Source organism: Protopterus annectens, chromosome 9.part0 (assembly GCF_019279795.1).
Source record: "Protopterus annectens isolate FY-2018-M chromosome 9.part0, PAN1.0, whole genome shotgun sequence".
Classification (NCBI taxonomy): domain Eukaryota; kingdom Metazoa; phylum Chordata; order Ceratodontiformes; family Protopteridae; genus Protopterus; species Protopterus annectens.
In genome coordinates, this window is record NC_056743.1 from 1,001,338,781 (window position 1) to 1,001,353,149 (window position 14,369).

At 39.7% G+C, this 14,369-nt stretch overlaps 1 long non-coding RNA gene across 4 annotated transcripts in view; it reads right to left on the reverse strand.

Annotated features, from left to right (window-relative positions):
- Window positions 1-275: 275 nt before the first annotated feature.
- Window positions 276-14,369, reverse strand: part of LOC122811738 — a 31,480-nt gene continuing 17,386 nt past the window's right edge. For 2 of the 4 annotated variants that reach the window (XR_006366284.1, XR_006366283.1), the window contains exon 2: window positions 276-474. This is a non-coding gene — a long non-coding RNA (uncharacterized LOC122811738). Of the gene's footprint in view, window positions 475-932; window positions 1,553-1,688; window positions 1,887-14,369 lie in introns of those variants that run through there. The other 2 variants (XR_006366285.1, XR_006366286.1) reach the window with 2 other exon arrangements.

Below are 14,369 nucleotides of genomic sequence, written 5' to 3' on the forward strand. Positions count from 1 at the left end.
AACTGAATTGTACAGGTGGTCACATTAAAGGTGGGAAAAGTTTTGAAATGATTTATTGTGGTCTCATTTTTTACATCACAAAAACCTGGCATTTTAACAGGGGTGTGTAAACTTTTTATATCCACTGTAATACCACTATTCCAAATGTTAAAGTTTATTTTACATCCAGAACTCTTAGTTGTACGTACGTCTAGTCATAGTCTTTGAAATTCCATGTACCACGCTGAAAGGGTTTGCCACACATTCAGTTTTTTTTAAATAAATACCATTGTAAATCATAGTGAATCCAATTTATTTATTAACAAAACCTTACAGAAGTATAAATTAACCATTTGTATCCATAGTCTGGACTTCTCGGTTAAAGTTGGTAGTGTTTCTTATTTTGCCTATTTGGTCCTCACAGTTTGTGTTTCACATTTTCGAGACCGAAGATCAAGGGCCACTGTTTCATCCATGTTGTTAAGACACCATAGGCTGCATCAAAAACATCAAACAAAAACGTTGGTGAATTCACTACTGTAATTATATTGTTCTTGAATACATATAAGATAGATATATTAATATTCAGCCGCTTAAGACATTAATTATTTGTGAAGGAATATAAGATACAGTGTCTTGAAAACCTGGTAGACCAAGGAGGAATCTCGACAAGTAAGCCTGCATATACTCTTCATTGATTTTAAGCAGCCCAAGTTTCTAGACGGCCATTCAACCTACGTACAGATTCCAGTCAGAAACTCTCGCCTGTACAGAATACTGCTTATTACTAAGAATATAAAACTCCTGCAATTTGGTGAAAATCATAAAATGTACACACTGCCGGTGTATGTCAACTCCATGTTAAACATAATAAAAAGAAAGACGCCTGCAGTAAATAAATGCCACTAAACATCTGTTGTCTTCCTAGTTATTCAAGTTAGTGGGTAGCTTACCTGCATGAGGGCTACCTAATATAGTCATCAAGTCACATGCATAGAACTCAAAAAGGAGACCGAAACATTTTGCATTTTTTTATTTGTCCACAAATGAGAAATGAAAAGGACTGCTTTCTCAAGTAAGTACTCGGTATTAAACCATGTTACTACCATCTCGGAAACATTGTGTTTGGTTTCTATAATGGTCTATCCACACCATATCAAATTACGCTTGTTTCAGGAAACACCCAATACGTCTTAGCTCCTGGCGGCCATATTAAGAGAAAGGGATCGATCGTACCCATACCCTTCAACTGTCCCTAGTCAAGAAGTCCCTGAGTTTGCGTCACATTATTGCTCTGTTCATCTGGTAAATCACAGGAGAATAATAGTTGGTCACTAATGCTAACTAAGCATTAGAAATTTTTTTTATGGCTCAGAAAATACATGTACTAACTTTTTAAGTGACTGGGGAAATAACTAAAACCTGCTCTAGACTTTTGTCTTTCCGTTATTTTATTTATTTGAATGTCTGCGATTCTTGAGTAAGAGAAGCTAACAGCTTCGACAGTCCTACAATGCTGCATTACGCATAGACAAGTTCGAGGTCTCTAGATTCAGCACATGGGCTATACACCGCCCCCCCCCCCAAAAAAAAAAAAAATATAAAAAAAAAGAACTGTCTACCTACATTGTCACAAAGAAGACACAAAAAGCAGCAGTACAGAAAGCAGGCTTGAGAATACCACAGTTTGTCAACCCTTCTACACTTACCTCCCAGCTAATCCACGTTTTATATTTTGCCCCATATTTTTGCTCTGTTCCAATCAAAATTTACGGTTTTCTGGCAAATCACTGCGGACTGGCGTCACTAAATGATGTACGTTTGAGTTTCAGACTTCACATTTTTCAGAAAATGCATGTTACAACAAATTCTGTTATTCTAGCAACTTCATGGGTTCATAAGAGCAATTTTTTAAATCTGTCCCTATTTTTGTCCCACGTCCCCCCATTATTTTAAGCTTTGCCCAGATTTCTTGTATTAAGAGGTTGAGAAGTATGATTCCATATGGTCCCACCTCTCTAAATTAAGCTAATGCTCTTAAATATTAGTGGGTTAACTTAAGAGTAAGTATCAACTTACAGTGTATTTAAAACAAAATATTAGAACTACATCTTCCAGCATAGCCAAGGAATTTATTTTGCTCTTAAATTCTCACATATTGCAACCACCTTGCTTAGATGACTATAACTATGAATGTAGTTGAGTTTATCAAATCCCAATTTGTTGATGAGAAACTTCAATGAATTTTACCTCCCACAAAAAAAAAAAAAAAGGGTACTTGCGTATTATCGCAACCACGCTTTCTCGCAAGCCCATTGTTGGTATAACTGACTCCTTCCATGCTCCACAGTTACATACTGCGGTTAGCAAATAATGACTACGACTATAGTTACGGGCTTCTTTCATGTCAAAAAATCAATTTTTATTTCGTGTCCTCTTTCTGTCGTCTTTTTATGGGGTAGAGTAATTCTAGTTTAAACAAAGTGCCCGTGTTACATACCTGAAATGCAGCAAATATATAACTGAAGTGAAATCGCTTTCTGACTTGCAGTGCAAACCTTTTAGTTAATTTCAGAAGTGACTTACTTCATACTTTTGATGTATTTCAGTTATATTTCTTATTCATGGGTCCTTCACAGTAAGCAACTATTGCTTACTGACATGCTACTCCAGATGACTGATGCACATATGTTAAAACACCCTCATCTCTAGGCATAGTATGAATGTGGGTTTCCTCACTTTAAAGGGTACCCTGATTTACAGTATCAATGGGTGTTGATTAGTAATGGCTGTTACACTTTTTTTTTAAACTGGAATTGCAGAAGGAAAAAATTTTCCAGTTTAATAGGATTATGTTCAGACGTTTTCGACAAACGTTTTCCTCAGTATAATCACAACCACCATCAACTGTCAAACACATTGATTATACTGACGGAGTCATTTGTCGAAACCGGTATATGTTTATGTCGGACCACTGTTGCAAGGTGGCTGCAATAATAAACTTCAAAAGAATTGTCTCGTGTGAAGTGAGAGCAAACCCAATCCCTCCATGGATGAGGCTTTGCCCACTCTACTTTAGCAAATTTAATCCCCTTTGAGGTTGCATCACCTCAGTGGAAAATTGATACATTTATTTAACTGTTAAATCAATGAAATGGGACACAATGACCACTTACCTATCCAAACATATCATACCATATCCAGGGCAGCCCGCAGGATGTTTTGCAGGGGGTGCAAACCAAGAGCCCCCCCCAAGCAGCCATTCCAGTGTCCCATTATTTGGCTATTTCTTCCCATTTGCCATAAACACTGTTCAAAACTCTCAATGTGCATACTGTTTTTATGCTTTAGTTTTACAATGATTACAGATATTTGGATTTAATTTACAATTTTTATTTCAAATTTTTTATCACAAACACTGACAGACATTTGCTAAACAAAGCAATAGTTTCACAATGAAAATAGACTTGGCATTAAAGCTTCTCTACCTTTGATACTCACATTCACTGAAACCCACATTCAAAGAAAATGCACCTGGCCAGTGGTAGGTTAAGTTTACCTTTGGGGTGTTTCCAAACCATAGGCCCCTTGCACACATTTTTTGGGCCATGCAAAAGATCTTTAATTCACCTTCCTGAGTGTATTAATTATAATATATAATTGAATAATACCCTTGTATAATACAGCGCTACTTGTTAGAGTGTGTTTTAAATGTATAGCTTTGAACATTTTTCCAGTTAGCAATGAAACAAAACATATGAATCAATAATGACAAATAGCCCAATTCAGAACATTTCAACCATAAAAAGCCACTCAATCTTCTATCATTACAATCCACCAGTACCAGTCATTACACACAATCTCTGCAGAAATAAAAGTCATCTGAATAATTCCAAATTAAAGAGATCTGAAACTAAATGAACAGGTTGTTGCTAGAGAAAAACTTAATATTTTAGTGTTTCATCTATAAATTCAGTGCCTGCTACCCTTAAAGAATAAATTGCCTATGTTACATTAAAAAAATGGTAAGCTGGTATATTGCAACAGGGAATGGGAGGCATGCTGAAAAATAGGTTCATAGTTACTAGGCATCTAATCCAAAGGAGAAAATGACAGACTTGGAATACTGAAACAGGTAACTGCAAAAACAGGAATGCAGGCAAGAGGGCTTGAGGCACGCACACAGTAGTAGTTTCCAAAGTTTATTCTTCAGACTTTGCTTCAAACAAACGATAAAAATAATGAAAAAACAGTAACCATAAAGCGCTTTTCGTCTCACCCCTTAGTGAGACTTCATCAGACAGTTGCAACAAGAATGTTTCAAACAGTATATACAAGTTCAAACCACATCAACTTCCTCCAAGGAACACACACACACACACACACACACACACACACACACACACACACACACACACACACACACACCTCTCAATCTGTTGGCACAAGAAATCTGGTCAAAGCTTGTTATAATGTTGGGGACAAAGGCCCAACACTAGGGACACATTTAGAAATTGCTAGAATAACAGGAGTTGTGTTAGAATACATTTTTAAAGGATATGAAGTCTGAAACTCAGACATGCCATTATTAAGTAACTTTAATCCCTAGCTTATCTCAGTGATTTGTTAAAAAAAAAAAAAAAAAAAAAACCCCAGAATGTTTATGAGAACTGACCAAAAATATGAGGCAAAAATCTGGATATTCTGTGAAAATCTGTACAGTTGAAAGGTATGATACACACGTACATCCCCCAGCCTCCTTAGAAAGTGGATAGCACAACAAGGTTTGCATTAGTATACATTTTCTGAGGATATGAAGTCTAAAACTCAAATGTCTGCCATTATTTTCGGTACTTCCTTATTATAGTGGCCCCAGCAACAGCAGCCGAGCTTTCCTTTTCAGACTGCATAGCACATTTTTGTGCGCTAAGTAGCCTTTAATCATACCTCCACTGCTATGATTTTTGCCCTCACATTTAGCCATGTTCCATTTTTCTTCTACATTTACTAACATTCAACATAACATTTGACCTATTTATGAGACATCTTTTCAACAACTGCATGAAATATAACCTTGAGATCTTTTAATCTTGCAAAAAGCCCCTCTCTTTCTGAACATCTAATATTTTTAATGTACATGTGCTGAAAGACACACTTTTTAATTATTAATATTAAACAATAGTATCACTGCTAGCATCTGTTTTTTCCCCCCCACTTACCAGCAAACTTTTGAGTGAACTGGGTGGCAGAAGTTGGAGCCACAGACTGGTGATTACCAGAACACAGACTTTTTAATTGAAAGAAAATTAAACACCTGGCCTGCCCATTCCAGGGGGGTGCAAGTGCACCCCCTTGCACCTGCCTGTGGACACCCTTGGCCATATCATATATCATATCAGAATGTGAGTGAAAAAGCTTAGAATTTTTAGAGACCCAAAATAATTTGCAACACACTTCTGTGTTGGCTGGCTCTCCTTTCTGTGAAGATGGTCATTATTGCTCTGCACATTGCCATTTAGAAGGGGAATAAACTGTTCCAGTTGATAGTGGACTGCTCTGTAGCTAATTTGCAACACCAGTGTCCATTTGCTGGCACAGAGTTATTCCTTTGAGGAACTGGGGATAATGTTCCAGTATAAGAATGTTTTTCAATTATCTGAATGCATATAACTAAACAAATGTTGCATTATATAGCATGTTACTGAATGGATGTATGAATGGTGATGCATGCAGGTTTTAAATACTAAAAAATTATGTTTTGTCTGTCAAGTATGGTCTGTCCAAAGTGCATAAAAACTACTCACATGATCAGTGAAGCCATCAATAGCAAATAAAGGATATATAAATGACTGTTGTTCTTTTTTATGAACTCTGAAGTTAGATGACATATAACCCACACGCGCAAATGGCAGGAGTTTTAAAGTCTGAGACTTCTATATGCAAGTCTCAGAATAGCAAAAGTAAATGCATGAATGTAGAGGTAATCTATACTAAGAGACAGTTATGTCTCTAAGTATTCCCCTTTCTCAGCGGTATGGCAATGTCAGGGTTATACTAACTAGTGGGAGTGTGGGGCCCACTTTGGGAGGTGCAAGAGGCTTGCCACCTACTAAAACTAATTATGGTACACATCTCCACTGGTTAATAAAATATGCACGACTGGGAAACAATTATAAAGGGACGAAAAACAATTTCAGTGCTTGAACCTTACTGTGCATATACATCAACAAGAGCTCCCATCTTCTTACTTTTTGCTTGTCTTTTGTTTAATGTCTTCCCACATATTCTTAGCTGCCATAATAGAATTATTTTTAATCCATATTCTTAAATACTTTATCTTATTATGTCCCCATACCTATGTGTATTGTTGAACAAATTATTGAGTGTGAATATATTTTACTGCTTTAACCTTTGTTTTATCCCTATCTGTGTTATATCCTGACAAAAAACTTGAAACTTTCTTAAAATGTTTAACGACATTGAAGGTCTTGTAACAGGTGGGAATAAGGACTTCTTATCATAATGGCAACACTTTCCATATTATCTTTGAACATGAATGGTTTCACGGTTATATAAAAAAAAGAAAGAATAGTGAACTATATTAAGAAATGCAGAGTGCAAATAGTTATGCTACTGAAAACACTTGGAAAATACTGAGCATGTGAATTTGATAAAAAAAGGATTTCAGGATGGTTGTCCAGCAGAATATCTGGGACAAAGGAAAAGTGGAATACTTTTATTAATTGTTAGAGGAGCTCCAATAGTGATAGAACAGGAATAAAAATATAATAATGATAGATTTGTAGTAGTAAGGGGCTAATGAAAAGGGGGAGGATTACACCGGCCTTTATTTATAGTCCACCTAAAACTACTACAACTTATTCTGTATGACTGATGTTGAATAACAATATTGCTGATGAACTATATTTCGGATTTTGTATTGTCAAGAAAAAAGTCCTTTATTTGTTAGAGTTTGTGGTTAAAATATATGGAATAAATATACATTTGAAATGAGACATAAATCTAAAATAGGATGGGTTGCTTTTCTGGATGCAGAAATTGTTACAAAATTCTCTACCAAGAAATCTGAATGCAAATTGTTCAGGAAAAATGCTGATGTGGAGCATATTTTGACTTTAACAGCTGCTGTCTTTATGTGAAAAATAACTATCCCAGAAGTAGTTTTTCATGGTATGCAGAAATAAGTGAGGATGAACTTTTTGAATGTGACTGAAGACAAGCTTTCCAAATGTGAAATGAAGAAAATTACAATAGATAAGTTGAAAAGGGTACCATAGATATAATTTAAAGAAAGAACAAAAATAGGTCCCAAACAATGAAAGTGATAGAATCTGTTAAGGATGCTGGGAATTATTTAGAACTGAGTACAAATATATGTAGATAATGTCACTGACAATAAATTGTAGAATTCCAATTGGCATACGTAGCAACCATTGTATACCCTATTATTCACTATGTCATCCAAGCTTGTTTTAGAGACTTGTAAAGTGGATGTATCCTAAGACATGTGGGCAGAACATTCAAGAAAGGCTCTACTCTTTCTACAAAACAATTAATCACTTCAGTAGTGTGACATTGTTTTTTTACTGGACATTTTTTATTTGAACCTCTAGGGTTCCATTCAATGTGGATAATACTTAAATCCCCTGACAGCTAAATGATGCCATATTCCTCATTACATTATGTTAATGATCATACCTCCCATACTTTTAAAAGAAAAAAAGAAATGCGACTTCCCAAAGACTAGTAATGCATATGTCAGTGTTTTGGATCTCTTTACTACAATTATATACCCCTGTTTTTCTTACTTATGGTTATTATATTTTACATTTGTTGACCGGGATAGTTCAACTGGATGCATGTCCATTTTCAGCGGAGGCCTGGGGAGAAAAGCTCCAAGGGTAAGCAGATACAGCATCACATAATACCAGCATTACATATTACAAACAGACTATTTACAGAGATTACATAAATAAGCAAGTTAAACAAGTTCCACAGGTTACAGTTAATCCTGAGCACAAGTCAGGATTAAATTAAATTACACAGTAAACTGGTTAACAGATTTTTACACATTCTAGAGAGAGTTAGCCAGGCTTGATTCATTGACATAGCCAGTTAAGTGACAAATGTTGTTTGAGTCTAGTTTTAAATTGACCTAAGGTGGAAAATAAGGTAATATCAGCTGGAAGAGAGTTCCAGGATCTACTTACAGAGTTTGCAAAGAGAGAATCACCGGCTGTGTTATTAATTTTGCTAGTCTGAATTAGTAGATTGCTAGAGGATTAAAGTGGTCTAGGATTGTTATAGGGGGTAATAATATTTTTAAGTGCAGGAGTATTGTCTGGATTACAGAGGATTTTATAGGCCATAATCAGTTGGTTATACTGGATTAGGTTGGGTAGTTCAAGCCACCCAAGCTGATTTAGATTGATGCAATGACGTGTCCTAAAAGGCAGCCCAGTGGCAAACCTGGCAATGTAGTTGTAGCAAATTGAGAGTTTGTTAGGGACAGTCTTGTTTAAATTCGAGAGTAGAGGGGATGCATACAAAAGGGTTGAAAGAAGGTGAGAGCGAGCTATGGCAATTTTAGCTGGAGGGGTTAGGAAGGATTTTATTCTGTAAAGTGACCCTAGTTTTTTTATTGATGGTTTTGATAGTTTGGTTAACATGTAGGTCAAATTTTAGATTATTGTCTATGATGACACCTAACAGTTTTGTAGATGGGTCAGGGGAGATTATTGTGCCATCATTTGATTTTATGGTAAAGGTGAAAGCGGTAGACCTACATGTTGGTGAAAATAACAGCATTTTAGTTTTTTTGGGATTTAGGATCAGACTATGTTCAGAAAGCCAGTTTTCTATTGTATTAAAAGTGGTCTGGGTAGCTGACCATAACTCTACTGGAGATGTGGCTGAGCAAATCAGAGTAGAGTCATCAGCATATTGGATACAGCTGACTTTTGGAATGACAGTATAAAGGTCGTTAATGAAGATGGAAAACAGCAAGGGCCCTAGTATAGAGCCTTGTGGTACTCCAAGGGTGTTAGGTAGAAGGTTAGAGAGTTTGTTCTGCCAGAGGACAGCCTGCTGTCGACCATTCAGGTAGGATTGAAACCATTGGAGGGCTCCAGTATCTAGAAAGAATGTTTGCAGGGTGTGGATTAAAAGTTGGTGATCAACCATATTGAATGCCTTGGAAAGATCCAAAAAGAGGGCTGAGGATATATAATTATTGTTGTGATTATGATTTATGGTGTTGGTAAAGGCTAGGAGGGCTGAAGTAGTGCTGTGATGAGGACGGAAGCCATGCTGAGTGTCTGCCATAAGGCGATTCTGGATTAGGTGGTGCATGAGTTGTCTATGAATACATTTTTCCATAATCTTTGCAAGTGGAGAGAGTATAGCTATTGGCCTATAATTGGAGAATTCAGTAGAGCTGCCTCCTTTGTGAAGTGGGATTGAATCTCCTTAAGGAATTGGGAGATACCCTGTCGGGTAACTTGCCTGAGGCGGTGAATCAGACAGTCAATGCCCAGTTGTCTACCCCTTCCTCTACTGTTAATTCGTCCATGAGGCTCATATCCTATGCAGCCGAAGGAGCAGGTAGGGCAGCTAGCTCAGGCGTAGCCCTCAGGAGGCAAGCCTGGATGTGCCTGTGTCACTTCGTGGAAGCCTTCAAGTCTTCCTTCACTGACACCCCCTTCGATGGGTCCTCCCTCTTTGGACCCAAAGTGAAAGAGAAAGACACTCTCACCAGATGTGAGCAGGAGGGTAAGACTTTGTCTACCGTAGGGGCCCGTTTCTTGCCTCCCTCTAGGCTTTATCCCAAGGCACAGAGGGGAGGCAAGATGTGGTTCAGGAAGTCTCAGAAGTCTTTCCCCGTTGAGCATGGTGACCCCCCCCCTCCAGGGGCAGAGGAGGGGGGAATTACTCTGGAAGGCGCCGCCCTAGAGGCGGAGGAGGCCCCCGCAACTCAGGAGACCGTGAATCGTTTTGTGGATCCTCCTACCAACATCCCTGAGGGACTGCCCGACTGTGCTACTCCGGAGCCAGTCGGGGGCCGTTTTTCGAGGAATCCTTTAGCCTGGGAGAGTATCACTCAGGATCAATGGGTGCTCCGAATAATTATTGGAGGTTACACCATTCCCTTTCTTACACCCCCTCCCCTATCCAGAAAAATTCCAGACGTTCCACCCAGTCAAAGAGATCAATCAGCGCTAGAGGTTTCAAAGCTGCTGGAAAAAGGAGTCATCCAACCAGTCCCCTCAGACCAGATCGGATCAGGAACTTACTCAAGGACAGGGGACCTGAGGCCCATTCTGGACCTCAGCCATTTAAACCGATTTGTACTGAAGTCCAAGTTCCGAATAGTCACTCTTCAGTCCATTTTCCCTTTATTGGAAAAAGGAGTATGGATGTGCTCCATAGATCTCAAGGATGCTTATTACCACATCAAGATAAACAAGGCATCCAGGAGTCACCTACGCTTCTGGCTGGGAGCCAGTCACTACCAGTTTCTTGCTCTGCCTTTTGGTCTCACCACAGCCCCCAGGGTGTTTACCAAATGCTTAGCAGTGGTGACAGCCCACTTGAGACATCAAGGATTCCAGGTTTTTCCTTATCTGGACGACTGGCTTCTCACCGCCCCCTTCAGACATCTACTCGTTCGAGCCTCGAAGGCTACCATCACATTGGCCCAATACCTAGGGATTACCTTCAACTGGGAAAAATCTGTGTTGCAGCCATCACAGCGTGTTGCATTTATCAGTGCAGAGCTAGACTCCATCCAAATGAGAGCCTTTCTTCCAATAGAAAGAATCAAAGTGCTACAGGCTCAGGTGTTAGCCTTACTACCCCTCAAGAAAGTCCAAGTCAGACTTGCTCTTCAACTACTAGGGTCCATGGCGGCTACCATCATGCTAGTACCGCTAGCCAGGCTACATATGCGGATCCTCCAGTGGCTGGTCTCGGTCCAGTGGTCCTTTCAGGAGTTTCCTCTGTCTTATCCCATTCTCATCATGGAACAATGCCGACAAGACCTACGTTGGTGGCTTCAGTCATCCAATCTACACATAGGGAGACCACTGACCCCCCTGTCTCCTACCACCACGGTGACCACGGACACTTCCCAGATAGGTTGGGGTGGTCATTATCTGGGCAGAACAGTCCAAGGCACATGGCAAGATCACGAGGTACACTTGCACATCAATGTCCTGGAAATGAGAGCAGTGCTTCGAGCGTTGCAAGCACTTCAGAGCTCTCTTCCCAAGGGGACGATTGCTATTCTTTCCGACAGCATGTCAGTTGTCTGGTACCTAAACAAGCAGGGTGGAACCAGGTCCTATCCCCTTTGCAGAGAGGCCATGAGAGTGTGGAACTGGGCGGTGTCTTCCCAACGCTTTCTAGTGGCAACGCAAATTCCGGGGAAGTCCAATGTGATAGCAGACAGGCTAAGCAGAGCTATTCTGATGCCTCACGTGTGGTCCTTGAACAACCAAGTTGCAACTCAGATCTTCTCCAGGTGGGGTCAACCTTGCTGCGATCTGTCTGCCAGCCCCCTCAATGCCAAGTGCAGCAGGTACTTCACTCTGATCCACCCCCCCTGGGGGAGTCATCCAGGGAAGCCCTAGCCCACGATTGGCCCCCAGGTCTGCTCTATGCCTTCCCTCCGTTCCCTCTATTATCAAGAGTGATTCAGAAGGCAGCTTCCTTGGGAAGCAAGAGGATTCTTATCGTACCATACTAGCCTCATCAAGTTTGGTTCCCCTTTCTTCAGAAGTATACAGTGGACGGCCCTTGGACTCTGGAACCAGTACCAGACCTATTGACTCATCAGTCGGGTCAGTTCCATCCATCCCTACGAACCCTCAGGTTGACAGCTTGGCTGCTCCACTTCCATCCTTAGACTACATTCCTTTTCACCTGAGGTGTTGCATATTCTGTCATCCTCCCACAAGTCGTCTACCAGAAAACTATACTCTAGCAAATGGAAAAGTTTTGCTATCTGGGCTGAAGCACACAATCTAGATTGCTTCACAGCCCCCTTGTCGGCGGTATTAGATTTTTTGGCTATGCTCTTCAAACAGGGTTCCGCTACCTCCACTATTAAGGTACAGCTGGCGGCCATTTCTAACTTTCATGTCTCACATGAGCCTTCCCTTATGGGCCATAAACTTTGTAAAGCCTTCCTGAAAGGAGCCTGGTTACTCCGTCCGCCATTGTCACAACCAGTTTCACCATGGGATTTAAGTTTGGTGCTTCAAACCTTAACTTCTACCCCCTTTGAACCGGCTGACACTTGTGGATTAAAATATTTGTCTTGGAAGACAGCCTTTCTGGTCGCCATTACTACAGCCAAGAGGGTATCGGAGCTTCAGGCCATTTCCATAAAGCCCCCGTATTTGGTCTTCCATAAGGATAGGGTTTCCTTGAGACTCAACCCCTCCTTCCTTCCTAAGGTATCTTCTACCATTTGTCTTCATCAATCCATTGAGTTACCAGTTTTCTTTCCAAACTTTTCAAATGAAGCGGAATTTAAATTCCACCAGTTGGATGTTCACAGACAACTAAGGTTTTATTTGCACAGGACACAACCCCCAGGAAATCGGATCAATTGTTTGTGTCCTTCTCAGAGAACAAGAATGGTAGCCCTGTGACTAAAGGTACTATTGCTAAATGGATTAAGGACTGTATCTCCTTTATTTACACATCAGCAGGCAGAGATTTACCTTTCAAAGTTAAGGCTCATTCTACCAGGGCCATGGCTGCATCAGTAGCTTATCATGCTAGGCTCTCCTTGGATGACATCTGTGCTGCGGCCACCTGGTCCTCTCCGCACACCTTTGTTTCTCATTACAAGCTTGATTTGGTGTCTAGAGACCGGGCTTCCTTTGGTTCCATGGTGCTCAGGAGTATTGTCAGTGAGCCTCCCAGAATGTAGGTGCTAGGGACGCTGTCCCATCAGTTAAGAATGTGGCGAGATAGGACCACATTACATCAATTAGTTATGTACTCACCATAACGTCAGATGTATGTGGTCCATCTCGCCTACATTCTTACGTACCTGCCCACAGTCCCCCGACCTGTTGGACTTGGAGGAGATTATGTTCTTAGACCTTTCTGAGGATGTTATTTTTTCTCTCTTCCTCCTTGTGTTATTTCTAGGAGGTTGTGTATGTCACTCTGTTATATTGTTGGCAAACAAGATCTGGGGGTTTGGGCGTGGTGCATCTTGGGATACTTGGGCTAGCCCAGCCAATCAGAGACTTCGAGCTAGTAAACAGCGGCCTTGCCGGAGCCGATTCTTGGCTCCGAACCAGTCAGTTAAGAATGTAGGCGAGATGGACCACATACATCTGACGTTATGGTGAGTACATAACTAATTGTTCATTCTGCTGAATGAATCAGTGAATAAACATCATTGTGATGGAATAAGTCATCCTCTTAAATACTGATGTATAATTAGCATTCAACGTAATATTTCTTTCTAAAATATTTTTAAGTCTCCCTTCATACATTATAGATACTTCACCATTTTGTTGCACTACTTGCTATAACATCTATTCTGTCAATGGCTTCTACAGTGTTGGGGGGTCTTCAGAACTATATTCATTTCTCCAGATGTGGTCTCTATAACTCTAAAGAGGAAAAATATTTTTTGTGTTTTTTGGGGAATACTTCTCCCTGTGTGTGTCCAAAAGTGTATTACCATGCTATTTTACTTACTGCCTTTTTATACTGACTATCTTTAGTATACCTGAAATATCTGAACCAACTCTCTTTCCATATGTATTGCTGTTAGTGTCTCATTTTCCATTATCTAGACTTCCATTATTTTTGTTAGCTAAGATGCATTATATTGCACTTCTCTATTATGAATATAAGCTGACATGCAATTGATAATTCCTTTAATATTAGAAACTTTACTTCTCTGTCTATGCATTAAACCTGCTTCAGTCCTGTTTTACATATATGCATCATCTGCAAAAAAAAAAAAAAAAAAAAAAAGTTTTTCTCCAGTCAGTCTGTGATGTTAAGTATGCAGATATTTAATGGGACAGATACTGAAATTAAACCACAGATTACACTACTTCAACTGTTCTCTCTTCTCTAATGTGAATTATTTTTACTAATGTCATATCTCTGTTTCAGTTTAGTCAGTTATTAACCCAGATCCACTCCCAATGTTAACGAACCTGTACAGTAGTCTTTTTTTGTGGGGGCATGTCAAATGCCTTGCTCGGGTCTAGGTAGGTCACAGCCATACCCCAACTTTTGCCTATTATTGTGGTGATACAGTCAACTACATTTATTGAATCTATTATAATTCCACACTGCAATAAATAAATAAACACTTTCTTTTTAAAGAA